This window comes from Uloborus diversus, chromosome 7, assembly GCF_026930045.1.
Source record: "Uloborus diversus isolate 005 chromosome 7, Udiv.v.3.1, whole genome shotgun sequence".
NCBI classification, from domain to species: domain Eukaryota; kingdom Metazoa; phylum Arthropoda; class Arachnida; order Araneae; family Uloboridae; genus Uloborus; species Uloborus diversus.
This window is the reverse complement of record NC_072737.1, coordinates 10,179,309-10,187,154: the sequence shown is the minus strand read 5'-3', so window position 1 is coordinate 10,187,154 and position 7,846 is coordinate 10,179,309.

The following is a 7,846-nucleotide window of genomic DNA, read 5'->3' as shown; positions in this document are numbered from 1 at the left end:
TTAAAGACCTTAGGCAACATTCATTTCATTAGTACATCACACACGAAGATCTTAGCTTTACTTAAAGCTGTTTTTAACTGTCTTCGAATTTATTGGGGCTCGAGTTTCGTGACATACCTCTTTCCAAAGGGGATGTTAAAATGACACTCAAAATTTACTTCGCACAATTTCAAAACATTGTTTTAAATGAAAGGTCGTGGAGCAAAACATACAGCACAAAGTAGAGTAAGTGCGGCACATACACAGGGTGTTCCGTTTTAACCTGCAAAGACCTTTATTTTCGCAACCGTTAGTCCTAGATGCATACTTCCAATTGCAAAAATGTTCAAAATTAGATGCAGGGTTAAGATATTGAAGCAAAAATAAAAATGAGTCAAAAAATACAAAATTTAACTTTTTATACCATACAGAAGATGAGATTGGAACGTAACGCCCTTTCAGAAGACTGACAGGTCGTAAAAAAGGAAGAAAAACACAGCATTCATATTTTTCATTGCTATTCAGAAATAAAAGCAAGTGTTATGCCATGGTATGCAAAAACACACTACAAAACCTCGAACAATTTGAAAAACCACAATCTATGTACACATGTAATTGAAGGGATCAGTGGATAAAGGTGTTAACTGACATTTTTAAAAAACACGAGTTTTGTTGATGGATGAAAGTTTTAAATGATTATATTTCGTATAAGCTAGCATTGAAAGTCCTATTCTGTGTATTTCCAGCGATTCTAGATGATAAAGGTCTAACATAAAACCGTATTTTTTCTAGTGGTTAAAAGTGTTAACATATGTTAACACCTTCATCCACTAGAGGGCACCATTTTTCATAGAGTTAGCACCGTTTTTGATTCGAAAGTTGGTTCGAAGAGAGGTTTGTGAAAATCTTGATATTTTTGATATTCAACATGAGGCATGTGAAAATTTTATTACCGATGGAAAAGTAGACATATCAAATTCTCCTGAACAATTTGAAGAGTTGACTAAAATGCTCTGCTCCAAAAAAACCATCCAGAAAAAGAAAAAGAACTCCACATGCATGGAAGCGAAAAAAAGCAGCTACGGCTAGGCAGAAAGAAGAAGCTTATGTTTCCCAGACAGACAAATTAGTACCAGCAAAATCAGTGTGTACAGGTACTCTGTGCCATGTTAAGTGTCGTTTACAGTGTTCCCCAAATTCAGTATTGATGACAGGACTTCCATACTAACTGAATTCAATCAACTAGATGTGAATGCTAAAAATTGCACTTTTTAATAGTACTGAAATTAATAGCATTAAAAGACTGAGCACAAGTGCTAAGAAAAGTAGGGCAGCTTCATACAAATATTATGTCACTTTCGGCTGTCAAACTATAGATATTCGCAAGACAGCTATGTGCTCTTTGTATGGTATTGGGAGAAAAAAGCTTGATATCATAAAAAACATTATTTCAAATGGGTTTTCAGCACCGCTACCAGATAAAAGATACCATCACAGTTCAAGACCACACAAAGTGGAAAATGAGGTGAAAGCATATGTAATGGAGCATGTAAACAGTTTCCCAGCAGAAAGCACATTATTCCAGGTGCAGCAATCCTCACAGAAAATACCTTTCCCCTCTTTTTAGTATCTCAAAAATGTATGTTTTATATATTGAACGATGTAACGAAACTCACAAACGAGAAACTGTTTTTGTCAAAGGGTGAACATACAGAAATATTTTTAATAGCGAATTTAACGTGTCCTTTTCACAACCAAGAAGCGATACAGGTAGCACATGTGATTCCGGGAATAATGATGAAGAACATGAAGTGAAAGCTGCTTTCCTGCAAAGCTGCTTTCGAATCAATCAAATTTGATAGGGAATATGCAAAAAGTAATAATGGTACTGCTTTCATTACTGTTGACTTACAACAGACTATGCAGTTGCCTTAACAACATCAAAAGCCTTTTACTTGCGTCAGATGTAGTTCTACAATCTAGGAATACATATAATTTATAAAAAAAAATAGCCAAAGCCACATTTTGTACATGGACTGAAGACGTTGCCCATCGAGGAAGCTCAGAAGTCTGTAGTTCAATTTTAACAGCAATAGAAACAGATGATGAGCTGAAAACAAAAGACGGTTCAATAGTATGGAGTGACGCTTGTGCTGGTTAGAACAAAAACTTTGCAATGATCTGCCTCTATCAATTCCTTATACTGAAAGGTTATTTCAAATCAATTGACCACAAATTTCCAGAAATGGGACATACATATCTAGATTCAGATCGGGATTTCGGAAGAATTGAGAAGGTTCTTAGTTAACACGAAACGATATATGTACCAGACCAGTATCGGGATATCATCCGGAGTGTATCTCGAAAAAACAAAGTGATTGATATGAGAAACCATTTCCGCTATACTGAAATGCTTGGAACAATATTAAGTTTGACAAACAAGAAGAAAAATTGTCTACAAGAGAAAGTTAAGTTTAGGGATGGGATCAGTTGGATTCGGATTGAAGAATATGAATCTTATCTATATAAAGTTATGATCAATCTTTGCCATTTAAAAGAGTAGATTTACTACGAAACAAGAAAATAGCAAGTCCACCAAGTACTAGTATTCGTCTTCCAAGAAAAATGGGTAAAAGAGTAACTATAACAAAGGAAAAGCTCAAAATCTTAAAGAGCAACAAAAGTTTTTTCCAGAGGAGCATCAATGGTTTTACTGCACTGTTATAAATGGAAATAATATGTAAATGACAGTAAAGCTTATAAAAAAGTTTGTTTACTTTATTTGGTTATTAAATCCAGAATATTGCTATGTTTTCTTAAATTTATAATTCAAAAAATGAGATTCAGATAGATGTTAGTGTATTTTATTACCATCATCCATTGACATGGTATGAAAACTTTGATCCGAAATTTAGTGGATGAAGGTATTAACTACATAAAAGTGATAAAAAACTCATTAGTTGATGGTTTTCACAGTTGATCATTTTATAATAGATATTTCAAACAAAAAACTAAGATTTGCTACCAAAAGAGAAACATTTTATCCATTGCATAAAAAATACTAGCCTTTGAACTTTGACTGCGTTTTTCTCAAAACAAATGATTTGTCAGTTAACACCTTTATCCACTGAGCCCTTCAATTGTAAACATTTGTTAACCTCTACATATTTTCCTCCAAAAGGTATGATCGACTTCGAGTGAAAAGTGGTGTAAGTCGCAAAAAACCGCGTTTCATATCTAATCAGGGCCCGACTAACTAAAAGTGAAGCCCTACGCCCACGTTAATTTGGAGGCCCCCTGAAGATTCTCCAGTGGTTGAGTTACAGGTATAGGGCCTGTCGGAATGCTCTTTTGGGGGCCTCTTTGTCTAGCATAGAACTATGTATAAAACATTTATCATGTGCATTTAAGAATACCCTTTGAGGCTCCTCGTATTTATGATCAAGTAAATTCGTTACTGGCAGAATGAATAAGAAGTCTTCTTTAAGGAAGTTTTTTTTCTTCTAATTAACAAGTCAAAACTTTCTATTATTATTTCAAAAAAATCCATGCATTTTTCATATAGTTGCAATACTATGCAGAGCTTTTTAGGTAACTTGGGGCTCTGGACGATGGGGCCCCAAGCCCAGGCCTTGTAGGCCTGTGCAGTAATCAGGCCCTGTATCTAATATACCCGCACGGCGATTCCCATGCACCCTGTTTTTATGCCAAGTTCGCCGCCTACGCCGAAAAAGGCCCTCTCCTTGTTCCCCGTAGTTTGCAAAAAAAAAAAAAAAAAGAAAGGAACACCTCACTATTTTAATTAAATTACGTACGCAAATATGTAACGTAAAATAGATGCAGCGAAACGTCCAGCGGAAGCGACCCCGCTACAGTACCCAATTAGCGAGCGAAACGAACTCTGGCTGATAAGCATTTGCGTTTAAAAAGCATGGTACATTTAGGACAAAAAGGAAATCCCGTACCCTTTATGAAAAAATTTAACTATTGAAAAGCTATCGTTTGAAAAAAGGGAAGGAAAAAATAACACTAGAATACCCCCCCCCCCCCCCGTCTGATGTCAAATAACCAGTAATCATATATTTTTTAACTAAAATGCGTGAACATCCTTCAAAAAACAAATAATCTGCAACTCCATTGTTAATCGCCAAAAATAAGCCGATGAAAAAAAAAAAAAAACACACAGCGAAGCGTTTAATCCAGGCATGACGTCACAGAATGAAGAAACATTTCCCCCCTTACTCGGAACGGACGTAGAAGATAAAACGCGTTATTTTGAATTTTAAAAAATTGTAAAAAAAAAAGCTATTGCATATTTTTGGAAAAATTGTTTTTTTTTTTTTTTTTTTTGAAGGTGAAATGTCTTGTCTACTGCATACTAAATTTTCAGAAAGAAATCTCTAATACATTTTGTAGGATGGGTTTAGAAAAATCAAACCCAGGAAAAAGCGAAAAATAAAGGTTTTTTCCAAAATTTCATAAATTAAAAAAAAAAAAAGCTATCGCGTATTTTTGAAAACTTTTTTTTTCTGAGAGGGAGACATGTTTTGACCCTACCACATACTAAATTATTTTCAAAAAGAAATATCTAATACTTTTTGGGGGATGGGTATAGAAAAAAGTTGAACCCGGGAGAAAACGCAAAATAAAGGTTTTTTCAAAAATTCATAAAAAATTTAAAAAAATTGGTCAATCTTCAAAATTTTTTCGGTCGTCATATTTAAAATTAAATTCCCTACACTGTGGTACAAAAAATATTTTCCTGGCGCGATTGGTTAAGGGTCTGTGACGAATTAAACACAAAAAAGGGCTAAAAATCACATAAAACTTCAAGAAAAAACTTGTGACATATGAAGACTCGCACCTAGGACGGATACAAAGGAGGGGCGATGGAGACGATCGCCCCTTCCTTGAGTGGATTGCCCTGCACGGGCAATTTTTCCTAATTAAAATTTCAAAATGCAAGTGCACGAGATTTTTGATGACGTAAAGGAAACGAATGGGGTTCAAATCTTCCTCTTGCAAACTTTTTGGGATTGAAGTTTCAAAAAGGCAATTTCAGATGATCTTGGGCGATGTTAGGTGGAGGCGTTTGGAAGTCTTTATCCGGGATTTTCCCAAAAATTAACAATGTTAAATCCTGTAAATAGTAATTATTGTAGTAACGTAACCTGTAAATAGTTTACCATAATGAATATACAACTCCTTAACATATGGCTAAAGTATACGACCCCCCTATTTCTTTTTTTTGTTCATTGATAAAATTTGATAACGGTCTACTATTTTCGAGAAGCATGTGGAATATTTGAGAGATTTCTTTTCGGTGTGTATATAAGCCGTTAGCGATGGATAAAAAGTTTAGTTTCGATTGAGATTTCGAACTGAGAGCGTATTTGCTCTGTTTATTGCGAGGCATTTCGCTGTGTTGTTTTCGTATTTGGAAGTAAATACGTGTGTAAACGTTGAGTTTACGGTGTTGTGTGATAATTGCTTAATTGCTGATGAATAATTTAGCAGTTGTTTGACGATTTCTCCTGTACATAGTGTAAATAAAGCTCCTGTGTTTTTTTCAAAGAACTGTGTCTTCATTTCAAGAAAGTGGAAGTCGCACCGAATCCGTTACAATTAAGTCTTAAAAGCGCGACTGTAAACCAGATTGTGTTAGGGGAAAGAATGAGTTCAGTGACTTTTCTCCTCTAAGTTTTTGTTCCTGTAACTATTTGAAATATATGTTTCAAATAGCGCAATTTTAGACGACCTGCGATGATGTTAGGAGGAAAGAGTTTAACTATGAATTATTACAAACTTGTAGTTTAAAGCTCAATTGTACAATACCTCTTCCAACAGCAAAGGAAAGGAACAGGTTTAGGTGACCTCCTTGGCTAAATCTCTATATTTTAGCTGTTTTCGATAAAAATGCTATGTCAGACCAACAAGCATTTTTTTTTACTTCCTTTTACAAAAAAGGAAGTATTGTATTCGCGAAAAAAATTTCCCCAAAAAATCGGCCTTAATTTCCATTTTGCTCACCCCCAAATGAATGTTGAGTTTTTTTTTTTCAACCCGACCACACGTGAATATATGCCTAGGAACGTAGACACCATAAATATCCATTTTGACAATCCCCGAGTTAATTACAACGAGTTCTCTCGTGACGTCTGTATGTACGTATGTATGTCGCATAACTCAAGAATGGAATGTCCTAGAAAGTTGAAATTTGGTACGTAGACTCCTAGTGGGGTCTAGTTGTGCACCTTCCTTTTTGGTTGCATTCGGATGCTCTAAAGGGGGTCTTTTGCCCCTTTTTGGGGGGAAATCATTGTTAATTTCGCTGTAAACTCAAGTAGTGTTATAATTTGGCGAACAATTGGCAATATACCGGCAGTCTTTTGATCGCCAAATTTTGTCGCCAACTTGGCGATTTTTTTTTTATTTTTTTTAAAATCTGGTTTCAATTTGGCCACTGTTGGTGATATTTAGAGAGTAAACAATTGAATCATGTTAAAACTGCCAATAATGAGAAAATTACATTAAATTGGAGTAAAAGGAAGTCATGTGATGCACACATCAGCTCGTTTTTTTTTCTATTTCGAGCAACTAATCAGATACGTAGTAAAAGTTAAGCCCTCTCGTTGAAGCATCCCTGAAGCATCCTTGACTCACACTCTAATGATTAGACGATTAAACATTTCCAAATTATGGTTTCGATGAAAATGAAAAAAAAAAAAAAAAATTACAAGCCTTCTAACAAAGTTTAATAATAATCGAAAATTAAAATTAAAAAAAAAAACATTCCAAACACAGATGCAAAAATAGTGAGATAATCATCTGTATGAAACAAAATATTAAAATAACATTACCGACACGACCATTAGAACTTTTGAGTAAATTAAAAAATAATGAAAAGAAGCAAATAGTATAAATTCAATTTAATGATTTCTTCAATTGAATGATACATTTCACTGGTCAGCTCAGGATTTAACTGCATTGAATATACAGGGTAATCCGTTTTAACCTGCAAGACCTTTATTTTTGCAGCCGTTAGTCCTAGATGTATACTTCCCAGGGTTGGGTTTTGGACTGTCCAAAACTAGTGTAGGACAGGACAGGCGGTTTTTACCGTCCAAAACTGTCTAAAACTGTCCAAAAGTGTCTGAAACTGTCCAAAACTATGCTAAAGCTAAAGGGGTGTAATCTAATGAATTTGTATTTACTACAATATTTGTAATGCATAAATATAAATATTAATGAGGTTTAATTATTATGAGTATTTGATAACACTTTTCTACAAAATGTTCATTTAAAAAATATTTTACTTTAAAATGCCAATAACTCTATCACATAAAAACTTCCTTTAGTAACAGTTGGGAGAGTCATGAAAGAAAATTCACATTGCTACCAAGACAACTAATTTCGGTTCCATTGACAACTTATATTTTAAAACTTGTGCTATTCTTTTTTTAGTTCATATTTTTAATATAATACATTCTGTAACTACAAAAAAAAATTGCACTTAAGTCAATTATTGCACTATATTTTAAAAACTTTCTTTCGACACATGCATAAATGTCAAAAAATTTGGTTTATGGAAACAAAAAAAGAGAAAAAACTCATGCATACAAATTGAAATATTTAATGAAGAATTTAATTTCTATGTAACTAGATTAAAATCTGCTGTATATATAAGCTATATATATATTTATACTTGAATGTTCACATTAAATAAATATATTAAATAGTCAAAAAAAAAAAAAAAACATAATTTTGACACATTTTGTTCTGTTTTTGATATTTTCTCACAGAATATGGTTTTTCAAAAAACTGTTTTATAAATAAATAAATAATAAATAAATAAATAAAATAAACT